Below are 26,458 nucleotides of genomic sequence, written 5' to 3'. Positions count from 1 at the left end.
GTGGGGTTGGTTGCCATATTTTAGAAAATATATAGAAAAGCCTTACCACACAAGGAGGTTGGTGAGGGGACGTACCATAGATTATTATTATATGCTAAGGTTGGTCAAGGAAATGGAGATATATACTTTAGGGAAGGGAAGATTTAAGATTTAGAGGGAACATGAGAGCTGATGTCAAATATTTGAAGGGCTTTCAAGCAAAGGAGAGATTGAACTTGAATTTGTCCTAGTTGGGAGCAAAGGTCAAAGATAGAAGCAATGGTAACAATTGGAGAGAGGCAACATAAGGAAAAAAAAACTTTTAAACAATTTAAACTGTCCCCAAGTGCAATGAGTTGCCTCCAGAGGGAATGGGTTTATAAAACCAAGGAATTTAGAAAGAAAACAGACCTTGGTGTTCACCTAGTCCAATTCTCTCCTTTGACAAGTAGGGAAACTGACGCCCAGGGGAGAGAAGAGGCTCATCTGAGCTAGAACTAGGGACATCCGAGGTCCTTCATCAATCTGAGATTTCACGTGTAAGAGCTTGCGCTGAGACTTCCATAAAAGTCTTTGTTGCATTGACAAAATCCAGCGCTTCTCTCAGTGGCTGGCATATAGTAGGCGCTCAATAAATGTTAATTGATTGAAGAAATCACATGACACAGCTGGAAAAGACCTTGGAGTTCCTTAAGTCCAACCCCCTCATTTCAAGGAGGAGAAGAGGATGCGACATTTACATGCCCTGTCTCCTTAGTAGGGTTCTTTTCATCACCTTGGGTGGACTCCATCTACTCCATGTCCTTCTCGGTTTTACAGATGCGGAAAACTGAGCCTCAGAGAGGGTATCCCAAGGTGTCGCAGTGCGTCAGTAGTAGAGCCAGTAGGACACCCCAGGGCTACCCGACACTAACTTCTTTCCCCGACAATTTAACGCCCATATACACCACACTCAACATGGTGTCTTCACCTTGTCCTCGCGACGCCACTCTTAACATGGCAGACCAGGCTACCCCGCTCCCCCGCCCCCCCCCTCCCCGGAAGTGATCCTGGGCAGGGCCGGAAAAGGAAGCGGCGCCGCGGGGTAGCCGGAAGTGTTTGCCGGGGTTCTCTCTCCCTCCTCCTTCCCGAGCTACAATAACAGACGGGAGGCCGCCGGGCAGGTGAGGCCCTGGCAAAACCTCGGGAGGCTCTGGGTCCGGGAGTGACGGGGCGGCTGCGCCCCTGCTGAGCCCGGGTCTCCTCTTGTGTCTCCCTCACAGACGCAGCCGCAGCCTCGGAGCCGGAACATGGTCCTCCCGCGGACCCAGCCCCGCGCAGCCTCCGCCGCAGCCTTGGCCTCCGGGTGCCCGGTAATGGGGGAGGGAGAGCCCCGCTGTCACGGCCGCGAGACGCTGGGGAAATGGGGAGGGGCGCGCCGGGGTCTTCCTGGGGCCGAGAGAGCTCGGGACACGCCGGGGGCGGGGGTGGGGGACAGGAGACAGAGCAAACTTGGGGACCGGGGTGGGGACAGGGCGGAGGAACAGGCAGGGATGGGAACGGTGGACAGTGGGAGCCGGGCACCTGGATGGCGAAGAAGGGGGATGGGGAGTAGTGAGAAGCCCGGACGGGAGGAGGACGCAGACTCGGGGCGGGGGACGCCTAGGGGTACACTGTGGCTGGAATAGATAAGGAGGGCAGGATGGGAGGGGACAGACTGAGACCAAGCAGAGTAAAGTGGGATCCCCATGAATCATTGGCTTTAGGAACTCTTGGAGCAAAATTATGGAAATGTGTTATACGTGAGATTTAAAAAAATACATCATTTCATCTTCATGAAAAATATCACAAGCCTTGAAACTTTTGCCAAGAACTCTCCTTTACCTTGCTTGCATGGAACAGAGTTTGGGAAGTGGTGGACTAGGTGGTGTCAGAGGTTTCTCCTAGGACTGATATTCCACGGGCTTCTCTGTTAACCCTGACAATTTCACTAGTTGAAATTTTAACCTTCCTTCAAGGTCCCGTTCAAATGCCACCTCCATCTTTTCATGAATTTTCATTGTGAGGCAGAAGCCATATCTTTATCCTTTAAATTCCTATGATTACTTGGATGTGCCATTCTTCTAGTCACCATATTCCACGTTATTTTGTAGTTATTTTTGTCTTTTGTCTTTCTTATTAGACTGTGAGCTCTAGAAGGCAGGGACTCTATGTTAAATTTATCTTTATCTCCTGAAGGGTCTTTTATTAATATTAATAATTACTGCTGTTTGACCATTACAACTATATGTATGAACTCCAGAAGCTTACAACTTCAAGAGACCTTATTTATCCCTTTCCATTTTAAAAACATAAAGTAGGGAAAAAAAACATAAGGTAGGCTATCCTCATTTCATTTAAATTGTCAAGTTGTGTGTGGGGATAGGGAATGTGGGGGTGTGTTCATGGGTAGTAGAGGATTATTTTAGTGGCACTGATTTTGAACTGATTGACACCATAATAAACTGGACAAAGAGAAAAAAATTAGATAGTTCACAGACAAGATGATTTAATTGAGTCTTTTTAAAAAAGAGAATTTACTGATGAGATCAGGGAGCTAAATGGAGAATAATAAGTCCCACCCTTTATTAATCCTAATAATTACCTCCCCGACAAGTGGTTGTTCATCTGTCCTCTGTTTGAAAACCTCCAGAGATAGTAAACCCATGCCTCTCCAAGATAACTCATTCCACTTTTGTATTATTCTAATAGGAGGTTCTCATATTGAGCTCTAAACTGCCTCCGTGTAATTTCCACTCACTGGTTCTACTCTGTTCTTTGTATACAGGCAATATTTTTCACTTGAAGAACATTGGAAGGATATAGTAATAGGCTCAGTCCGTTGGTATGGGAAAAGACAAAGAGTTAGTAAGTATCAGGCATCTGGAATTTCCAATTTCACTACTTGAACTGTATGTTTGGTTGCTTCTAAATTTTGAAATATTCTTACTAATAAAAAACAGTCAAACCCGAGGAATTGTTGTCATGTGAAAGAGGGAGTATTGAATTGAGGAAGTTGAGAATGGAAGTTATTAATGTAAGAATGTGCCTTTATTTGAATTGGGGAAATCATAGAGATCTCAGGATGCAAAAAAACATTAAGGAAGGAGGAGGTGTTCTCACCACAGAAATTGAGGATTGAACTGGTGTAGTGGAAAAGGGAGTACATTTTAAGTCAGAGGACCTAAGCTCAAATTCCTAGCTCTGGTGCTATAAGCATAGGTAAGTCACTTGTCTTCTCTGGGCCTCATATTTCTCATTTGTAAAATAAGGAGGTTATACTAGTTAGTCTTTTGGCGCTAAATCCTATTACCTTTTTAGCTGTTTCCAGAATGAGTTAGGAGAAATGCCAGGCAGAACAACCTGATATGGTTCTGAAAAAAGTGCTTTGTAAGCTATAAAGAGCTATAAGAATATGAGCACTTATAAATTTTATAGGATAGGAGGATGCGAGGCTGTGGTAGGGGAGACAGATAATCTGGATAATCATTAAGCTATATAGTTAATGTGGGCCTTGGAAGAAGAGAATAAAAAAAAAAAACCTTGAAATAGCAGGGAATGATTTTTTTTTTCCAAGCTCAATAGAATAGGAGGATAACTCCGGTTTTTAAAGAAAGTAGGAAGAAAAATTATGTTTTGGAAGAGTCTTGTTTTACAGTTCAGTGGGAAGAAAGACAGGTTGCCATTAGAAGAGACTTAAAATGTGGTCATTCCATTACCACAGAAGTAGTACTGCTGAGCCTAATTTTCTTGAACAACAGATTTTCCCTTTTTTTCAAAACTGAAACACCACTTGTCCATCTTCAGGGTTACCTCTTCATTCAGTCATGATTTCTTTTAGTACATAGGACTAGAATTTATCTAGGCCTAGTGACTTGAGTGTGTTGAAGAAAGCTAGATACTAACTTGGCATCTCATTTAGGGTTTGACTCCCTTTCTTAAGGGCTTGAAAGACTGGAAGGAAGATTTAGAAGTCATGCTGAGGGTGAAAGAAAGGTTCAGGAGTAGTGATGGTATGGGTAAATTGGAAAATGGGAGTTTCTGATTAGAGAGCAGACTCAAGTTCAGGGAGCAGTTGTGTGAATGAACAGCGAAAGTCATGATAGAAGCATTATATGTATGAATGTTAACATCTCCAAGAGTGATGAAGGTCTTCAGGAAGAGACTGTCGTGGAAGAGATTTGTGTTTAGTTATAGGTTCAACTATCTGAACTGCTTTCTCTTTAAATTCTGATTTTGTAATGGCAGAGTTTGTGGTAGAGGAGAGTATAATTTGAGTCCTTAAGGAAGTTTAAAAAGGGTAGCTTTTGAGGGTTTGCAGTGGCAAGTATCTGGACAAATTATAATTCTGGTTTTGTTCTCAGTATAGTCTTTCTTTGTATATGGGTCATGTCCCTGAAATGATGTGCCTTTGCAAGGAAAAACACACACGCCCTGGAAAAAAATATACAGTTAGGTTTGAAAGGAGTCAGATTTGGGGACAAGGTATGGGCTGGATTTGGACTGATAGGGTTTTGCTTCTGGTGGTAGCTAGAAGGGGACAACATGTGGTCAATACATGGACGGATTGCTTTCATATTGATGATTCTCTTTTGGTGAAGCCCTCTTTCCATTTTGGTTTATAGAAGTCTAATCATGTGGAAGCTAGAAGGAATATTAGATATCATCTAGTCCAATTTCTATTTTAACAGAGGAGGAAACAGATCTAGATAAGACAGTTGACTTTCTTCACATCATACTGCTAAAGTCACAGGGTAAGAATTTGACTCCAGATCTTCTGAATTCAAGTTGTGCCCTTTGTGCTGCACTAGGCTTGTGCTATGGTTAGAGTGAAGAAAACCTTAGACATAAAAAGGCAATGGATGGTTTTTATGCCCAGAGCAGTAGCTGGAAGACAGATAGCTTCATTTATAATCAAATGGGGGTAGGGGGAAAAAGAGGACACTAAAATGGCTCTGTCAAAATAAAGGGTATTAATTAAGGTTAGTGATCAAATTGAGAGAGGTGAGTGTCCAGCTGCCTTGTGGCAGGACTGTACAATCTTTATTTAAAAGAATAAAGTTATCTTAATAAGCAAAAATAAGGCTAGCAATCTCTCACTTGTCAGAGATCTGGCTAAACACCAGAGATGAAGAAGAAAAGTGTCCCTAGACGTACAAAGCAAGCATTAGATCCCAGCACTTTCCTCTGAGGTGACCACCTTAAGTCCTTCCTCAGTAATACTATTATAGGCGTATTTCTCAAGCTCAGTTATCTGCTTTCATAGGGTATAGCAGTTTAGAAGCAGACGATGGGATTAAAGGGTAAGGGTAAGGGACAAGGGGGAGAATGAAGAGTGGTGCTAGAAGTAGGCTTGCTACCAGCAAATAAATGCCTACAGACAGCAAATGGAGGTTGCCGGAAGATCATAACAAATAGGTGCACACGCTTGGGACACATCAGTATGGGGCTATTTATTTCAGGGACGAAGATACCTAAAAAACCCCTGAGGGATATTTTTAATCTGTTGTAACATGGTAGACACTGTAGATTCTCTCTTAGGACCTTGAGTCCCTTTTACTATATCCCTGAGAGGTGGTTATCCATCTACTTCTACTTGCAGCTATCTCATTTTAGGGAAACCACTGCTTCCTGAGGTGGCACATTCTACTTTTGGTCAGGTATATTTAGTGAGGTTTTTCCTCATTTCAAATTAAAATATACATCCCTGTGACTTGTACCCATTGCTTCTAATTATGCCTCCTAAGGCCAAACAGAACAAATCTATTCTCTTTCTGTGGAGAGTAGCACAGCTACTTATCTCCCCTCTGAGGCTCCTCAGTTCATTCAGCTGATCTCATATAGCACAGTTTCCAGTTGCTGTAGCATCCTTGGTCCCTTCCTCTGGACTCACGTCATTTCTCAACATTACTTTTGAAATGTAGTGCCCAGAACTGTGTAGATGACTACAGAAAGGGTCTGAGCAGCACAGGCTGTGTTAAGATTAGCACCTCTCTCCTTCTGGACCCTTGTTTAATGGATTGGGGATCAGTCACATCAGTGCGGATACTCCCTGCACCAGAGCACATCTGATCATCCTTAGCCTGGGTTACTATTCTTTATTATGAAGGCTCTTCTGTTTTGTGGATTCCAAGGCAACATTCAGGCTATCCATCTTTTTCTCTTTAAATGACCAGCTTCTCTTGTTTTCCTGTCACACCTATCCTTGATGTCATTTACAGCACTTACTGTCTGCAAGTCCTTGGTAATGTCACCTTCTTACACACACCTTTGGTCTTTCAGAGAATCAGCAGGGTCAGGATGCTAGAAGGCTGTACTGGAGGTCTGGACCTGGACTGGAATCTCCTGTCACTTAGTAGTTTTGTAATCCTGGGCATGTTACTTCTCTGATCCTTTGTCTACAAAATGGGGATAATAGCTGTGATTTCTACCTCGTGGTTTTTGTGAGGCTTAACTGATAATACACTTTAAACACTATAAATATCAGTTGTTGTTTCCATTGCCCTTTTGATCACTTGTAATTTACATTTTTCTCAAATGGAGAAATTTAGGATTATTGAAATCCATTCTAGCCTGCCCCCTTCCTATTCCAGTCTGTCTATCTCTTGTGCTTTTCAAGATATATGTACAGTTGGACTAACTCAGGTGGATGTCTAGCCCTCTGGGTGTTATAATCTGGGGCAATATGCATTCTTCATATGCTTAATATTTCCATTGTGTATTAACTGGGTTTTTTTGAGTGACTATTCCATTGAGGACGTTCATAAGTATTTCAGTACTTTTTGTAGTCTCTACAGCATTATCTACAGCCAGAAAACTAGAGAATCTCACTTCAATTTTGACTTTATATAGGGTATCCTCTGTGATACTAATGAGCACTATGTCCTTTTTATTTTTACTTTGTGTTAATAATCAGAAATCATAGAAGTTATTTTTCTGGTTAACTTTTTTGAGTAATCTTGGACATCTTGATACAGTCAGTTCTGCTATTATAACATATACATTCCTAAATACCCTTATACTGTGCAAAATTATGCAATAAATAACACAAGACTTAGGGAAAAATAGAGTTAAGACTTCATTAGTGGCAAATTAAGAAAAAGTTAGGAACTCAATAGAAATGGTAGTACAGTTTTATGCATGTGTAATGGGTAAGAAATCATATAAATACTACAGTAAGTAGTGATGGTGTCTTCTGCTGCTGCTTGGCCGGCACCCATTTCCACCAAGCTGAGAGGACTGCCTAAACTCTCCTTTACCCCACAGCTCCTATTGTACCAAAAGATACATTGTAAATATAGCACTTTATCATGAAAAATACCTGAAGTTTGCTTTTGGAAGTGGGTTTTCACAAGGTTGCAATTTGTGAATTATTGTGAACTGATGTATTTTTTTGTGTTCTCGTTTTTATTCTAAGATGAAATCTTACATAAGGAAACTCAAAATTCAGGTTCTCAAATTGTTTCCTAATATATCAATTGGATTGGAACAAATTTGCATTTTCAAAACAGGCATTATAGCAGAACTGCCTATATTCAAGGGAGAAAGTTTGTTAGAAAAGAAACTTTAAGACTGCATTTTGTTATATGTGTACATGTATACAAACATATATATGTAGTCATTATCAGTGAACTGTTTTCTATAGACAGTTGTGTAATTAAAGATGTGGTCTTTTGTAGAAAGTTATCTGTGAATCTTTATTGTACCTGTCTAGTGTTTTCATCAAGCATATTTTTGATGAGTATTGATAAAGTGAGCAAATGGATTAGAGCTTTCCTGTATCTTCTCAGGCATCTGAAAAAAAAAGAAACAACCCAAATCCTATCTTGTTTCTTTTGGAAACTTTTCTTTCAGATATCTCAAAAAATTAATCCCTGTTTTCCTTTCAAATTGTACAACAGCATAGATTTCTTCTCTCTCCTTTTATTTATTTATTTATTTATTTTTTTGGTGAGGTCCCCCTAATTGCATTGCCTGAAGTAACATTTCTTCTTTGTCATGTAAAATATTGAGTATTAATTAACCTGATAGAGTCCAGATTTGGTGATTGTACTGTCACTGATGAGAAGACTAGATTACTCTAGAAATGCTGGCAGATTTTTTCCATGTCATATCTATTTGTCTTTCAAGTTTCATTTATAAATGCTATAAGCATGATCTAGTTGAACTAGCTATCCCTAAATTTTTTGTATGTTTTTGCACTCCTGTTTGTTGCTGGATTTTTTTTTTCTTTGAAATAAACCTACAGTATGCTGGTGTCAGCATTGCTTAATATCATTTACATTTTTGGCCTCCTGCAGTGAACATTCAGATCTGAAACATACAGATCTTTTTCACATGAATTGTTGCCTCACTCTACCACCCACATAATAACCTCACTATAACACCCTTACTATAAAGCACCTCACTAATACACCTTATTTTGCAGTTGAATTCACCTTTTTAACCCACAAAATACTTTTACCCCTGTTAAATCTTAGTAAAATTAGCTATTAAATCAGCTTTCTTCCACAAAACCACTGAGAAAAGACTTATTTTTTCTTATAATATGGAGAAATGTGAACTAAATATTAGTATAGTTTAGGTGGATTTGAAACTGGTTGCTTTCTGGATCCTAAAAGCAATCTTTAATGGCTCCATGTCACCTTGGAAGAATGTCTCTAGTTCAATGGGTAAAAAGGTATAAATGACAAACAAGCACATGAAGTTTTATAGTGGCACCATGGCAGATACATTGAATGGAAGAACTTAGACCCGCACACAGCCATGACAGGCTAGGTAACTGAACCACATTTAATAAAGTGAAATTCAGTAGAAGTAAAGGTAATTTCTTCTACCAGGAGTTTAAAAATCAATTCTACATGTACTAGGTGGAGGAGCCTCATATATAGCAAGTTATTTGAATGATATCTTAGGAGGGAGATGTTAATGGATTGTAGACTCAGTGTTGTGATGCAGTATTTAGAAAGTATGTTCAATACTACAGAGTTGATTAGCCTATAATTGCAATTTGTCCTGCTCAAACCACATTTATAGTATTCTCTTCAGTTCTAGTTTCCATGTTTTAAGGATGACATTTAAAGGTTTGAAAATATCCAGAGGAACACAGTCAAGATGGTACATGACCTTTCATATCAAAGATTTAGAGCTGGTAGGGGTTTTGGAAATCATTATTTCAACTTCCTCATTTTATAGATGAAGAAACTGAGGCCCAGTGAGATTAAGTGACTAACACATAGTCATACAAGTAGTAATTGAAATGACTGGGATTTAAGCCCAGGTCTCAGATTCCAGAGTCAACAATTCTTTATACTGTACCAGTGCATGCTGTGAACATTAACTGCTTGACGCGGTTAAAATAGGTCAAAACAGTGGAAAAACATGAAACTGTCTGTCATTGCTTATATGCTCAGGCATTAGGATCACTTTGTCTTTGTGAGTCCGTTTGGAGTCCTGTCATAACTTTAGTATCAAATTGTAAAAGTTGCAATATTAGAAATTGTCATACTCAGGTATGTACAATTTAAACATGAATCTCTCAGTTTTCTTTCTGGAAGTGGGGAGACCTGTAGCCTCTTGCGATAGTTTGGGGTGAGGTGGTAGTTGTGGGAATTGTAAGGTAGAATAGGTGTAAGGCTGAGGTCAGACTCAAATTTGGAGTTTGTGGTCAAACAGGCAGCCCCGCTGTACATAAGGCTCTCTGCAGGCACATATTGACTTAGAGATATTAACATTATCATTGTTTCATTGTGTTTTAATTTATTTTGTTAAATCACATTTTATTCTTGTGTGGGCCACCCTTGGGAGTATTTCAGGCTTCGTGTTTGACATACCTGGTATAAGAGATGTTGGATGAATATGAAGAGCTAGTGGAGGGAGGGACTGTGAGTTTTGTTTTAGTTATGTTGAGATTGAAGTACTGATGGGATATCCATTTGGATTTATCATACAGTGTTCAGTTGGAAGTGAGAATTTGGCACTCAGGAAAGATGTTAGGGCTAGAGATACAGAGTTGAGAAGCCATAGTTATGGAGGGAATAGATGAAACTATGGGAGTGACCTTAAAATCAAAGAATCTTAGAGTCAGATGGGACTTGAAAGATTAACTCTGTGTGCCAGCCTGAGGCATGAATTCCATCTACACTTATCAGATGGTCTGACAAGTGGCCATCTAGCCTATACTTCCTTATATTGCCCACTTCTGTATTTTGTATTGCCTAAGCTTATTTTGGACTCCTTCCAAGAAAGTTTGGTCACCAAAGATATTAGGGAACAGAAAAGTATTCTCCATACATTGTAAGCAGTTGATAAATATTTGTCTAGTTTAGTTGCTATTCAGGGTAAAAGTACCAAATAGTTGTATGTTATCTATTTTTTCTAATTTTAAGCTTATTTGTTTTAGGAAATCCTGGTTCATTTCATTAATCTGCCTATTTTGATGGAGGTTTTTTTTTTTTTGCTCTCAAGGAGCTTACATTCTTTATTAATTAATTTATTTATTTAAATTTAATTTATTTCATATATTTAGTTTTCTGTATTGATTTTCACAAGAGTTTGAATTACAAATTTTCTCCCCATTTCTACCCTCCCACCCACTCCAAGATGGCGTATATTCTGGTTGCCCCATTCCCCAGTCAGCCCTCCCTTCTGTCACCCCACTCCCCTCCCATCCCCCTTTCCCTTCTTCTCTTGTAGGGCTAGATAAATTTCTACGCCCCATTGCCTGTGTATCTTATTTCCTAGTTGCATGCAAAAACTTTTTTTTTTGTTTTTGAACGTCTGTTTTTAAAACTTTGAGTTCCAAATTCTCTCCCCTCTTCCCTCCCCACCCACCCTCCCTAAGAAGGCAAGCAATTCAACATAGGCCACATGCGTATCATTATGTAAAACCCTTCCACTATACTCATGTTGTGAAAGATTAACTATGTTTTGCTCCTTCCTAACCTATCCCCCTTTATTGAATTTTCTCCCTTGACCCTGTCCCTTTTCAAAAGTGTTTGTTTTTGATTACCTTCTCCCCCTGTCTGCCCTCCCTTCTATCATTCCCCCTTCTTTCCTGTGGGGTAAGATACCCAATTGAGTGTGTATGGTATTCCCTCCTCAGGTCAAATCCGATAAGAGCAAGATTTACTCATTCTTCCTCACCTGTCCCCTCTTGCCTTCCTAGAGAACCGCTTTTTCTTGCCACTTTTATGTGAGATAATTTACCCCATTCTATCTCTCCCTTTCTCCCTCTCTCAGTATATTCTTCTCTTATCCATTATCCCTTAATTTGATTTTATTTTTTTAGATATCATCCCTTCATATTCAACTCACCCTGTGCCCTTTGTGTGTGTATGTATATATATATATATATACACACACACACACCTACATATATACATACATTGATACACATATGTGTACATACACACACACACACACACACACATATATATATACACGTATATGCATATTCCTTTCAGCTACTATGATACTGAGGTTTCATGAATCATACACATCATCTTTCCATATAGGAATGTAAACAAAACAGTTCAACTTTAGTAAGTCCCTTGTGATTTCTCTTTCTTGTTTACCTTTTCTTGCTTCTCTTGATTCTTGTGTTTGAAAGTCAGATTTTCTATTCAGCTCTGGTCTTTTCACTGAGAAAGCGTGAAAGTCCTCTATTTTGTTGAAAGTTGATATTTTGCCTTGGAGCATGATACTCAGTTTTGCTGGGTAGGTGATTCTTGGTTTTAATCCTAGCTCCATTGACCTCCGGAATATCATATCCCAAGCCCTTTGATCCTTTAATGTAGAAGGTGCTAGATCTTGTGATATTCTGATTGTGTTTCCACAATATTCAAATTGATTGTTTCTGGCTACTTGCAGTATTTTCTCCTTGACTTGAAAATTCTGGAATTTGGTGACAATATTCCTAGTTTTCTTTTTGGGATCTTTTCCAAGAGGTGATTGGTGGATTCTTTCAATTTCTGTTTTACCCTCGGAGTCTAGAATATCAGGGACGTTTTCCTTGATAATTTCTTGAAAGGTGATGTCTAGGCTCTTTCATTCCTTTGGTTCTGTTTTATAATATCTTGATTTTTCATCAAGTCACTAGCTTCCACTTGCTCTAATTTTTTATTTTATTTTATTTTATTTTTTTATTTAATATATTTAGTTTTCAGCATTGATTTTTCACAAGAGTTTGAATTATGAATTTTCTCCCCTTTTCTACCCTCCCGCCCACTCCAAGATGGTGTATATTCTGGTTGCCCCATTCCCCAGTCAGCCCTCCCTTCTGTCACCCCTCTCCCCTCCCATCCCCCTTTCCCTTCTTTTCTTGTAGGGCAAGATAAATTTCTATGCCACATTGCCTGTGTACTGTGTATCTTATTTCCTAGTTGCATGCAAAACCTTTTTTTGTTTGTTTTTGAACATCTGTTTTTAAAACTTTGAGTTCCAAATTCTCTCCCCTCTTCCCTCCCCACCCACCCTCCTTAAGAAGGCAAGCAATTCAACATAGGCCACATGCGTATCATTATGTAAAACCCTTGGTCTAATCTAATTTTTAAGGTGATATTTTCTTCAGTGGCCTTTTGGACCTCCTTTTCCATTTGGCTAATTCTGCCTTTCCAGGCATTATTCTCTTCATTGGCTTTTTTGAGCTCTTTTGACATTTGGGTTAGTCTGTTCCTTTTTTTTTTTTTGGATTATTTATTTATTTAATATTTTTAGTTTTCAGCATTGATTTTAACAAGAGTTTGAATTACAAATTTTCTCCCCATTTCTACCCTCCCCCCACTCCAAGAATGCATATATTCTGGTTGCCCTGTTCCCCAGTCAGCCCTCCCTTCTGTCACCCCACTCCCCACCCCCCCATCCCCTTTTCCCTTACTTTCTTATAGGACAGGATAGATTTCTATGCCCCATTACCTGTATATCATATTTCCTAGTTGCATGCAAAAACCTTTCTTTTTTGAACATCTGTTTTTAAAACTTTTGAGTTCCAAATTCTCCCCCATCTTCCCTCCCCAACCACCCTCCCTAAGAAGGCAAGCAATTCCACATAGGCCACAAGCATATCATTATGTAAAACCCTTCCACAATACTCATGTTGTGAAAGACTAACTATATTTTGCTCCTTCCTATCCTATCCCCCTTTATTGAATTTTCTCCCTTGACCCTGTCCCTTTTCCAAAGTGTTTTTGATGACCTCCTTCCCCTATCTGCCCTCACTTCTATCATACCCCCTTTTTTTAATCTTCTTCCTCCTTCTTTCCTGTGGGGTAAGATACCCAATTGAGTGTCTATGTTATTCCCTCCTCAGGTCAATTCCGATGAGAGCAAGATTCACTCATTCACCCTCACCTGCCCCCTCTTGCCTTCCTAGAGAACCACTTTTTCTTGCCACTTTTATGCGAGATAATTTACCGCATTCTATCTCTCCCTTTCTCCCTCAATATATTCCTCTCTCATCCCTTGATTTAATTTTTTTAGATATCATCCCTTCATATTCAACTCAACCTGTGCCCTCTGTCTCTCTATATAAGTATGTTCCCTTCAGCTACCGTAATACTGAGGTCTCATGAATTATACAAATCATCTTTCCATGTAGGAATGTAAACAAAACAGTTCAACTTTAGTAAGTCCCTTATGATTTCTTTTTCTTGTTTACCTTTTCATGCTTCTCTTGATTCTTGTATTTGAAAGTCAAATTTTCTATTCAGCTCTGGTCTTTTCACTGAGAAAGCTTGAAAGTCCTCTCTTTTATTGAAAGTCGATATTTTGCCTTGGAGCATGGTGCTCAGTTTTGCTGGGTAGGTGATTCTTGGTTTTAATCCTAGCTCCATTGACCTCCAGAATATCATATTCCAAGCCCTTCAATCCCTTAATGTAGAAGCTGCTAGATCTTGTGATATTCTGGTTGTGTTTCCACAATACTAAAAATTGTTTCTTTCTAGTTGCTTGCAGTGTTTTCTCCTTGGTCTGGGAGCTCTGGAATTTGGTGACAGTATTTCTAGGAGTTTTCCTTTTGGGTTTTTTTTTAGGAGGCGATGGGTGGATTCTTTCAATTTCTGTGCTCTAGAATATCAGGGCAGTTCTCCTTGATAATTTCTTGAAAGATGATATCTAGGCTCTTTTTTTGATCATGGCTTTCAGGTAGTCCAATGATTTTTAAATTCTCTCTCCTGGATCTATTTTCCAGGTCAGTGGTTTTTCCAATGAGATATTTCACATTGTCTTCCATTTTTTTATTCCTTTGGTCCTGTTATATAATATCTTGATTTCTTACAAAGTCACTAGCTTCTACTTGCTCCAGTCTAATTTTTAAGGTAGTATTTTTTTCAGTGGCCTTTTAGACTTCCTTTTCCATTTGGCTAATTCTGCCTTTCAAGGCATTCTTCTCCTCTTTGGCTTTTTGGAGCTCTTTTGCCATATGAGTTAGTCTCTTTTTTAAGGTGTTACTTTCTTCAGTATTTTTTTGAGTCTCCTTTAGCCTGTCATGGACTTGTTTTTCATGGTTTTCTCACATCACTCTCATTTCTCTTCCCGATTTTTCCTCTACTTCTCTAACTTGCTTTTTCTAAATCCTTTTTTAGCTCTTCCATGGCCTGAGACCAGTTCATGTTTTTCTTGGAGGCTTTTGATGTAGGCTCTTTGACTTCATTGACTTCTTCTGGCTGTACGTTTTGGTCTTGTTTGTCACCAAAGAAAGATTCCAAAATCTGTGTCCTTTTTTGCTGCCTGGCCGTGTTCCCAGGCAACAACTTGACCCTTGAGTTTTTCCTGGGGGGTATGACTGCTTGCAGAGTAGAGAGTACTTTGTCCCAAGCTTGAGGGATTGCACTCTTGTTTTCAGAGCTATTTCTACACAGCAAGCTCTGCCACACCTGTGCTTCTCCTCCCCCAAGAACCACCAACGCGGACTGGACTCAGATCTTAAGCAGGCTCTGTACATGTGCTCAGATCTGCCACTTAATTCCCCCTACCAGGTGGGCCTGGGGCCAGAAGCAACTGCAGCTGTAATTCTGTAGCTGCACCACCCCAGCTGCCCCCAGGGCAGCGGCCAAACTGGAACTCCTTTCATACCATCCCAGCAGCTTTTACCAGGTACCTTCTCTGTTGTCTTTGGTATTTGTGGGTTGAGAAGTCTGGTTACTGCCATAGCTCACTGATTCAGGGCGCTGGGGCCTGTTCCGCCTGGCTCTTGATCTGGTTGGTCCGCGCAGCCCATGCTGGGCTCTGCTCTACTCTGCACCCAGGTCCATGCAGTAGACCTTACCCTGCGACCATCCAGGCTGTCCTGGACTGGAGCCCTGCTTCCGTCTGCTATTTTGTGGGTTCTGCAGTTCTAGAATTTGTTCAGAGCTATTTTTTATAGGTGTTTGGGGGGACCTTGGTGGGAGCTCACGCAAGTCCCTGCTTTCCAGCTGCCATCTTGGCTCTGCCCCCCCAATCTATTCTTTAAGGTGTTATTTTCTTCGTTATTTTTTTGGGTCTCCTTTAGCAAGTCATTGACTTGTTTTTCATTATTTTTTTGCATCACTCTCACTTCTCATCCTAATTTTTCCTCTATTTCTCTTACTTGCTTTTCCAAATCCTTTTTGAGCTCTTCCATGGCCTGAGACCAATTCATATTTTTCTTGGGGGCTTTTGATGTGGTCTCTTTGACTTTGTTGACTTCTTCTGGCTGTATGTTTAGATCTTCTTTGTCACCAAAAAAGGAATCTAGAGCTTGAGTTTGAGTATGCGTTTGAGTCTGAGTTTGTTTTCGCTGCCTGTTCATGTTCCCAGCCAACTACTTGACCCTTGAGCTTTTTGCCAGGGTATGACTGCTTGTAGAGTAGAGAGTACTTTGTCCCAATCTTTAGGGTCCAAGCACTGCTGTTTTCAGAGCTATTTCTACTCCACCGTCACCCCAGGCTCTGTCATAGCAGTGCTCCTCCTTTCCCAAGAACCACCAACCAGGACCGCAATACAGATCCAAGCAGGGCACAGCAAGAGAGTCTGTCACAGTCTGAGTCTGAATCTGAGTGCGTTTTTGCTGCCTGGCAATATTCCCAGCCAACTTGTTGCTTTGAGGAGCTTAAAAAAAATCGACTCTGCCAGCTCCTTTCTTAGCTTCTCCAAGGGACAGTCTATGAGCCATCCTTCTGTTTGGCTGTATCTTCCTTCTTTCTTCTGGTGTAATTTATAGTTAGAATGTCAAAAACTAAAATGATTTGCTTCTTGCTACTGCTGAGTATGTTTATTCATTGATCATTGGAGAAAGATTTTGTATTCATGGTATTAAAAGCCAGATTAAAATTTAGATAGTTTAAAAACTGTTTCTTAGCACATTCTGTCCTCTTTTCCATCACTTTGCCAGTGTCACTGCCAAAACAGAAGGGAGCCACACAGGACTGAAGGCTAGTTTTTTTTCTTTGAATTTTTCATAGTTTCACAGGTTGCCAAGTGGTTATACTTGGGTATGCTGCTCCTCAGAAAGACTCAGTGTCAGTGGGACTGTACTTTTATTTATCTTCATTTCATAAATGAGGAAACTGTGACTCTAAGATTCGAAGTAACTTGCTTAGGGTTACATGGCTTGTCATTGTCAGAATTGTGTTTCTTGCCTTCTAAGGGCAGTAATTTTTCTACTTTAATCATCATTTGTAATTTCACTTTGGTGAAATGAGGTGAATGGTGCATAGAAGGAGGAGGAAAGAGCAAGGATAAATCACCAATTTCATAATATTCTGCTGGTTTTTAAATAGAGGATAATAATTCATAATTTATAGTATAGGTGTGATTTCAGTGTGTTTTAATAGTGGAGAAAACTTGTTTTGTTTTATTTATATCGTACCAGTTTTGTGTTTACAGTACACAGAATTGACTATAGTTATGTCATAGCTCTGAAAATCATTACAAGATGGATCTTTTTTTTTTTTAAAGGCAATCAGGGTTTAGTGATTTGCCTAGGGTCACACAGCTAGTAATAGTCTGAGGCTGGATTCAAACTGAGGTCTTCCTGACTCCAGGGCCAGTGCTCTATCCATTGCACTACCTAGCTGTCCCCAAAGTGAATCTTAGAGGCATAGAATATGACAACTGGAAGGAGTTTATGGACCATTTGGTTCAACCTCCCTTGTTTTATAGATAAAAAACCACAAAGCCTAAAGAAAGTAAATGGCTTGTTCACAATGGATGCACTTGAAGAGTGGAAATCTTGGAATTCCTTATTCCCAGCCCAGTGTGCTGTACAGTAAACCGTGCTGTGCTGTTCCTCCTACATGTGAGGATTTGGGCATCAGAGTGGCTGCTTTTTCCCAAATAATGCGTTAGCTCCAGGGACAGTAGTATGTCTTTAACGGATGTATGATTGGAAATAAGCCTGCAATCAACTCAGGCTGTGACGTTTGTCAGTTCATTGCTTCCCTGTTCAGAAGATAGGTTGAATTTATAACTGACTGCCGAAAGTCTAAAGAGAACAGTAAATTTCTTCTATTCTAGAAGCTCCCAAGGAGGGTGATACTACCCCCTAGGGGGTGCTGGAACAATCTAGGGGGTGGTAGTAGCTTCGAGTGCAATTGGGGGGCATTGAATGAAAATATGTGGGTGATGGAAGCATAAGAGAAGAAGAGAAGAACATTTTTTAAAACCGTTCATATGTGTTTTATCCATTGTATAACAGACTTAAAGTTGTAGTGATGACGTTATTTTCCAAATAAACACAAAATGCAAGTTATAACAGATCAGTGGTCAAGTCCACCGACTGGTCTTGACAAGCAAGTGTTGGCAGGTGAGTGTGTCATACACTGTTGAGAAGTCCAGCATGTGTGCATTGGCAGGAATATGTGCTTTTAATGACTTGTTTGCAATACAATTCTTCTATATGGTTACATGACACAATATTGTGTCATCGAAATTTCAGTGCAGGAAAAAACCCACAAATTTACAATAAATTATTAAATTTAAGATGTGTCATTTTAAAAAAAATCATATTTTTTTAAGTGATGCAAAGTTCAAAGAAGTTAAAGGGTTAAAGAAAGATTTCTGGGCTGGGGAGTACTGAGTAATTTTTCTTTTCTTTTTTTGAAAAGGGGGCGGTAGGCCAAATAAGTTTGGGATCCTCTGGTCTAGTCTTATCATTTATTTGCTCTTGAAGAACAGATAATATGGACAATCTAGAAAACAGTGGTTAGTTTTCAGTTCATTGATTTGGAAATGTTTCTATACTTGAATGTAGTTATAGTTTTTCTGATGTTGAGGAAATTCATAATGCTTTGAAGACATTAGTCTAGGCACCATAACATTAAAACCAGACTCAGAAGCTTGAAGGCTGTTATCTTTTCCATCCTTCACTCTGCCTATCAGTCCATAAGATCTCAAACTGGGAATAGATAGCATCATCTCACTGACATATTTAAAGCATCAACCAAAGTAAAGGACATCATTCTCAAACCTTTTTTGTAGCCAAGAGGAAGCTGTATCTTAGTTTCAAAGGGTATTCCTGTTAGGAGAGCAGTATTAAGTTGAATTAAATAAACATTTATTAACTGCCTACTTTGTGCAGAACTATGCTAAGACTAGAGGGAGAACAAAAGTTAGATAAGACATGTTCCCCACATGGAGCTAATAGTTTTTTGGGGGAACGACTTTCAGAGAAATAACTTGGATTTGTCAGACTTTTTTTAGTGCCTGTCATATTCCAGGTACCAGGTTAGCATCTGGGAATACAAAGACAGAAAGTTTCCACCCAGAAGGAGCTTACCTTTTATTGCAGGATACAACACATACAGATAAAAAATACAAGGTATATGCAATTTAATCCCATAAGTGTTTTAATAACAGGGAGGACCAGGTTTCATGTAGTAGGACCTTGGAAGGAAGTTAGGCGTTCTGAAAAGTACAGGTGATGGAGTACATCTGTTCTGAACCATGAAATGAAACATATAGGGCACAGCTAGCAAGCCAATTTGATGAATGGAAATTGCATGAAGGAGAGTAATATGAAATAAGCTTGAGAAGGTAGTGTGGGTCAGATGCTGGAAGCCTTTTGAGAATGTTACATTTTATCCTAGAGGCAATATGGAACCATTGAAAAAGTTTTGATAGGGAAATGATATGTCTGTGTCCCTAATTTGGGAGTATCCACTTGACTGTCCCTTTTATAAGGGATAATTTGGAGAGGGGAGAGAGACTAAAAGCAGGCATATCTATTTGAAGCTTTGAAATATTCCAGGTGAGAAATGATAATACAAAATAAGTCTTAATCCCATCCTTAGTGACTGGGGGATTAGGGAAAATTTTGTGGAAGAGATGGCATTTGAACTGGGTCTTTAAAGCACCATTTCCTAATCCCAACTCTTGTTCAGTAGCAAGAAATACTGAATTGTCTACCACTCACTAAAATTTTATTAATTGCCCTTTTTTGAATACATTCTGCAGCTGTTTATCTGCCTTTTGTTTCTGTTTATGTGAGCTTTCAGGACACCTGACTAAAATCAGTCTAATTATCTGGCTTACAGTTGACTTTATGAACCACCTACTGAGATATTTTGGGTGTCAGTCAGCTGGTTCCCAAGCTACCAGAGGAGAGGAATCACTCTCTGCTAGTCATTGCAGTTGGAAGTAGACCAACACTAGGCTGTACTTAATAGGAAAAACTGGGGCAAGTGGCTTTATTTTATGTTTTATAAACCTTTTATTGTAAGACTACTCAAAACGTTTTTTTAAATCTGCAAGTATATCTTGAAAGTGTAATTTCAGTAGGTTAGACAGTAGTCAAATTGTTCCCAAGCTCAAAAGGATAATTGCTGTTGGCCTTACCATATATGTTAAAATGACACTTTTTTAAAGTGCCGGGCACCATGCTAAGCACTGAGGATACCAAGAAAGGTAAAGACAATTCCTGCTCAAGTCTAATGGAGGAGATAGCATGCAAACAGCTCTATACAAGCAAGCTGCAATATAGCATAAATTGGAAATAATAACAGAGGAAAGGCTCTAGGATTAATGGAGATTGGAAAAGGCTTCCTGTAGAAAGTGGGATTTTAGCTGGGGCTTAAAGGAAATCAATAGGAGATAAGGAATAATTCCATGCGTGGGGAACAACTGTTGAAAATGCCTAGAGTTGGAAGATGGAGTGTCTTGTTTGAGGAATAGCAAAGAGGTCAGAGGTACTGAACTGCAGGGTGTTTGGGTAAGGAGAGGAATATAAGGTGTAACAAGACTGTAAGAGGTAGGGCAGGTTATGAAGAACTTGAAATGCCAAACTGACTGGACTCCCCACTATAGCTTTAGCATAATGGCTTTCTCGATCTGGGATTGGAGACCTGGGACCTGGGGTTGAAAATCAAAAGATGCATGTAGAAGATAGGGGAGGGGAGTCTCAGTGGGGGTGAGAATCAGGCTTTAATAGAAAGAACATTGGAAGTTAGAGTCAGGTTCTGGGTTTGATTTTCAGCCCTTCTAACTACCAATACAAGCTTTGACCTTCTACCATTTGCATGAACATGGAGTTTGACTAGATTGTCTCTAAGTCCTTTGATGCTCTGAATATACTTTTAAAGTGTGTAAGTTTTAGGAAATAAGGATTAAAAGTTTTGCAGATTGTTGTAAATTTGCCACAGAATGGCTATGGAAAACCTTGCTTTAAAAGGATGGGTAGAATTTCAACAGGGAAAGGATGGACATTCTATTCTAGGCATAGGAAATGGAGTGAGCAAAGGCATTGAGGCAGGAAAGGCCAAGACAGTTTCTTTTGGAGTAGAGATAGAAGTACTGTGAAATTGAGCTGGAAGGGTCCAGTGATATGAGCTGGTTAGAGAGCTTTGAATCCTAAGCTAAGAGGCTTGTACCTTATGTTCAATGAAAAGAGCCCTGGATACAGACAGAGACAGAAGACTTGGGTTTTAAGTGATTTCTTGTAAACTTGAGTAGATCACTTAACCTCAGAAAAATCTCAGCTTATTCATTTGTAAAATGGAGATAATATGTCTCACATCTTACACTGTTGTGAAGAAAGTGTTTTGTAAACAGTAAGAACTTAGAAGCAAAATTTTGCTTATTCAGGAAACATGTTTTTCATTGATTTAAAAATTATCATTTAAACTTGTCACACCTGACTCCCAAGTGACCTTGATGGAAAAGAAATGACCAAATTGTTACTTTGCCAGAATAGAAAATGACTATGGACATACATTACAAAATCCCTTTGTGGTCATGAATTTTACTAGCCTGTACACTTACTTGTATTAATACTTGGCTTTATTACAACAGCAAAATTAACAAGATGGTTTGACAAGAAGAGCAGCATATTATAGAAGTGAGTCTCTTTATTTGTCAGGAAGCTGTAGCTTCTAGCTCAGTCTTTATATTGCTTGGCACTCTTTGTTTAAGAAGTGTTATTTTGTTTTGGCTGTTAAACAGTCAAAAGAGGACCCCAGCGACGCATTTTTATTGGTGGACTAATAATGAGAAGATTATAATTTCTAGCTGGTTTAGTTAATTTATACTGAATTCTTTTAAACTATTTGATTACTATTTTTCCTTCCCCCACCCCCAGATAATCTAAAGTCTTAGAAAATATTAGGTGACTACCACGTGCAGTATACTTGCCATTAGAAATGAACCTGGCATATTGAAGGACATGCTGGTGAAGCCTAAGTTCTGACAGGGCCTTCCAAGCTGAAACAGCTTTTGGTACAGGCCTAGCAATGAACTTTGTGCTTATCCTCCTAGCAAGATGCAGAGAGGCTCATTGCCAGGCAGGTAAATGTTGCTGATTTTGGGGTGGGAGGGGGATGTGAGAGGGGCAAGCTAGTATTTCATGAAGGAGTTAATCTACCAAGTTCAGGTTGGGGTTGTCCCAGTGATAGAGGGAGTACTCAAACTGATGGAATAGCTTATAGAATCATATACTTTAACTCTGGAAGGTGTATGGGAGATCATTTCATTCCACTCCTTCAGTTTATATGTCATGAAACAGAGTTCCAGAAAGAGGATGTGATTTACCCTGATGTTATACAAGACAGTAACTTCCCAAATCAGGATTTTATGGATCTTGTGATTTATTTGAAACATATATACCGTGATTCATTGGAGGAGATAAAAAGATAAATGAGCCACTGTCCTGGTTCTTGATTGATTTAATTATTCAGTTTGAAACTGCTCTCTCTAAAATTACTAGTGATCTCTTAGGTGCCATATCTAATGGCCTTTTCTCAATCTTTATCCTTCTTGGCTTCAATCTTCAAATTTTAACACTTAATCATCCCTCTTTCCTTTATATTCTGTCTTTTTAATGACACTGCTCTCTTCTGGTTCTCATACCTTTCAGACCTTTTTTTGAGTCTTCATCCAGCTCACACTAATAACTGTCATGTTTTCCAGGGGTCTGTCTTGTGCCTTCTCTTCTCCATTTTCTCTGTCATCTCATTAGCTCCCATGGATTCCATTTTTATCTTTGTGTAAAACATTCTCAGATATATTTATCCAGCCTCTAATCTCTCTTCTTACCTCTGCTCTTATATCACCAACTGATAACCTATTCAAAATCTCAAATTAAATGTCCTATAGACAACTTAAATTGATTGTATTCAAAACAGAACTCATTATCTTTTCTCCCAATCCTCCCCTCCTCTGAACTTCCTTATTTTGTTGAGAGTACCACCATCCTCCTAGTTATCCAAGCTCTCAACCTTGGTGTCATCTTTGACTCCTCATTTGTATTCACACTACATATCCGATCTCTTACCAAATCCTGTCATTTCTACCATCACGTTTCTGGTGTGGGTCCTCTTCTCTCCACTTAATACAGCCAGCATAATGATATACGCTTTCATCACATCACACTTGGAATACTGTAATAGTCTGCTGGTTGGTCTTCCTGCTTCAGATTTTTCCCCACTCCAGTCCTTCTTCCATTTAGCTACTAAAATAATTTTTCTAAAGTGTAGGTCTGACAGTGTCATTCTCCTGTTCAATAAACTCCAGTGGCTCCATATTATTGTTACATCTGGAATCAAATATAAAATCCTCTGATTTGGAAAGTCCTTCTCAACCTGGCCACTTCCTACCTTTCCAGTTTTTTGGTACTTATTATTCCTGCTAGTACTCAGTGATCAAGCAGCATTGACTTTCTTGCTGTTTCTCACACAATACACTCCATCTCCTCAACTTGTGACTTTTAATTGGATGTCTCCCATGCTTGGAATATTCTTTGCTCCCCACCTGCGTTTTGGCTTCCCTGGCTTTCCTTAAGACTCAGCTCAAGTCCTACCTTCTGCCCACAGTCATTTCTGTCACTATCCAATGCTAGTGCCTTCCCTCTGAGATTCCCTCCTATTTGCACTTGAATATATCTTATATGTACATAGTTATTTGTATATTTTCTCCTCCATTAGAAAGTAGGGGCAGAGACTGTTTTTGTGTTTCTTTTTATCATCAGCATTTAGATGCCTCATACATAGTAAGTGCTTGATAAATGCTAATTGAAAAAGGACATAAGCATTTATATATTATCTACTGTGTGCCAGACATTGTGCTAACCGTTTATAAAAATATCTCATTTGATGGTAACAACAGCCCACAAGCAGATGTTAATATTATCCCCATTTTACAGTTAAGGAAAATGAGGTTGGAAGAGGTTAAATGACTTGCCTAAGGTCCCACAGCTGCTAAGTGTCCGAGGTCATATTTGAACTCATTCCTTTCTGACCAGACCCAGTGATCTATCTTGCTGTCTCTGTGTTGACTGACTGACCTTATTATATGTAATAAGATATGTATGTAGCGTAAGTTAGACCAGGGCTGGGGAACCTGTGGCCTTGAGGCCTCATGTGACCTTCCAGATCCTGGGGTGCAGCTTTTTGACTGAGTCCCAAAATTTACAGAACAAATCCTTTTATTAAAGGGGTTCATTCTGTGAAGTTTGGATTCAATCAAAGCCCACATTTGAAGACCCAGAGGACCACATGTGGCCTTGAGGCAGCAGGTTCCTCACCCCTGAGTTAGACTATCAGAAGTACATGTACTTATCATAACCATATTGACATATAAACATATCATATAAGCATTTATATAAAATGTAAACAAAGTAGTAAGAGTTAAAGTGAAAGAAAGATTATTACTTATTGGTTGTTGAGATTCAAGAAAAGCCTCAGAGGAGATGTGGCATTTGAACTGAGTTTTGAAGAATGAGGATTGTGTCAGTAGGTAGAAATGGGTAGGGTTAGATAGGATGAAAGTTCATGAAGAAAGTTATGTGATTTGATTAGAGGGAAAGGTCACATAGTCCTCTGAGGGCAAGGGGGATGGTTCATAAGAAGGTAGAATTTAATGTGGCCTTGAAGGATAGTTAGGACTTCAATTGAAAGAGAAATGTGAGGAGGAATAGTTAAATATAAATGAGTTTGTCAAGGGGGATTGGATCTCAGTAGTGGAGAGTCTGAGATTCTAGGCTAATACATTTAGATGTTACCTAGTAGATAGGGAAATAACATGATCAGATCACTGTGTTTGGATGATCAATCTGATAGTACTTTCTAAGTTAGATGTGAGATGGGAAACAATTAGACTGTTACAGTTATTGATGAGAAGAAGAAAGAGAAAATAAGGTTTTGTTAATTGAAAAAATGTTTTTAAAGAAAAAGAGGGTGGTAATGGCATTCTAAAGAGGGAATGGATAAAAGAAATGTTGAAGAGAGAGATCTTCCCTTAATCTATAAAGAGGTCTCTCCCTTCTCGGTTCCTAACGTCTTTACTGTCATTGTCTAGGTGGCTCATCTAATGTTGATAAAAAATCTCTGTTGTGGTTTTCTTGACCTGCTAGTCAACTTTTAACATGTTTTTGTCTTGTTTCTAATCTTAGATTTTAAGGTCCTTGAATCAGTGACTGTGTCTTTCACTTCTTTCTGTTTCTACACCATCCCTACCTAGGGATTTTGCAAATAATAGTATTTGCACCTATTTCTATAGTGCCTTCCTCACGAATCTGTGAGTTAAATGTAGTCCAATATATTATCATCCTTGTTTTACAAATAACCAGTGAAGTTCTGGTGGGTTTTAGTAGTTTGTCCTAAGTTGCCAAACTTAAATTGTGGAGTCAGAATTCAGTCCCAGGTGTTTGTCCTCCAAGCCCACTCTGCTTCTTTAGTGGCATGCACTCTACCTGAGAATAACTAAAATCATTGATTGTACAAATGTCTGCATTTCTTTTTTGATAGCTGCTCCACTTAATTTCCCTGAGCATTTGTTTACTTGTCCTCTAAATTGATGTTAGCTAGAAGATGTTCTGTAAGAGCCTTTGTAATTTGAATATTAGAGATTTAATGATGCCAAGCTTATGAACACTTATAAACGCACTGTACATATGAAATGCCCTGGAAAGGTATTCCCATCTGACTTTGTGTATCTTTATTATGCTATTATTTTCCTCCTTTGCATCAGGCAGAGCAGCTTCTATTCAGTTTTGTATCCTTCTGCTAGAAGGATTCAAGCCATCAAATGGTAGATCTGGAAGAAAACTTCTCTACTCTTCTCCCCTCATTTTATTGATGAGAAAACTGAGGCCCATAGAGGTTTTGTGACATATTGAAGGCTGCATGGCTAAATAAATAGCAGAAGACTTTGAATAAGAATTAAGGCCTTCTTGATTCCCAGTTTAGTCTTTGAACTAAGTCCTGATCCTTTCTATGCTAAACAAAACCAGTTTTATAAAAGTCATTCATTGGTTTTTTTTTTTTAAATTTAAATTTATTTATTTAACATATTTGGTTTTTAGCATTGATTTTCACAATAGTTTGAATTACAAATTTTCTCCCCATTTCTACCCTTCCCCCCACTCCAAGATGGCTTATATTCTGGTTGCCCTGTTCCCCAGTCAGCCCTCCCCTCTATCACCCCCCCTCCCCTCTCATCCCCTTTTCCCTTCCTTTCTTGAAGGGCAAGATAAATTTCTACGCCCTATTGCCTGTGTATCTTATTTTTTAGTTGCATACAAAAACTTTTTTTTTTGAACATCTGATTTTAAAACTTTGAGTTCCAAATTCTCTCCCCTCTTCCCTTCCCACCCACCCTCCCTAAGAAGTTGAGCAATTCAACCTAGGCCACACATGTATCATTATGTATAACCCTTCCACAATACTCATGTTGTGAAAGGCTAACTACATTTTGCTCCTTCCCAACCCATCCCGCTTTATTGATTTTTCTACCTTGACCCTGTCCCCTTTCCAAAGTGTTTGTTTTGATTACCTCCACCCCCATCTGCCCTCCCCTCCATTATCCCGCCCCCCCCTTTTATTTTTTTTTTATCTTCCTCCCTCTTCTTTCCTGTGGGGTAAGATACCCAACTGAGTATGTATGGTATTCCCCCTCAGGCCAAATCTGATGAGAGCAAGGTTCACTCATTCCCCCCTCACCTGCCCTCTCCCCTCCTCCCACAGAACTGCTTCCTCTTGCCACCTTTATGCGAGATAATCCACCCCATTCTCTC

General features: G+C 39.3%; 1 protein-coding gene across 2 annotated transcripts in view; it reads left to right on the top strand.

Annotated features, from left to right (window-relative positions):
* The first annotated feature begins 1,052 nt into the window (after nucleotides 1-1,052).
* Nucleotides 1,053-26,458, top strand: part of FBXO38 (F-box protein 38) — a 119,345-nt gene continuing 93,939 nt past the window's right edge. Inside the window, exons 1-2 of one of the 2 annotated variants that reach the window (XM_036750853.1) lie at nucleotides 1,053-1,142; nucleotides 1,242-1,331. The gene's annotated coding sequence lies outside the window, so the exon portion shown is untranslated. Of the gene's footprint in view, nucleotides 1,332-26,458 lie in introns of both variants that reach the window. The other variant, XM_036750854.1, reaches the window with a different exon arrangement.

Source organism: Trichosurus vulpecula, chromosome 3 (assembly GCF_011100635.1).
Source record: "Trichosurus vulpecula isolate mTriVul1 chromosome 3, mTriVul1.pri, whole genome shotgun sequence".
NCBI classification, from domain to species: domain Eukaryota; kingdom Metazoa; phylum Chordata; class Mammalia; order Diprotodontia; family Phalangeridae; genus Trichosurus; species Trichosurus vulpecula.
The sequence above is the reverse complement of the archived record's forward strand: the minus strand, read 5'-3'. Positions and strand labels throughout refer to the sequence as shown.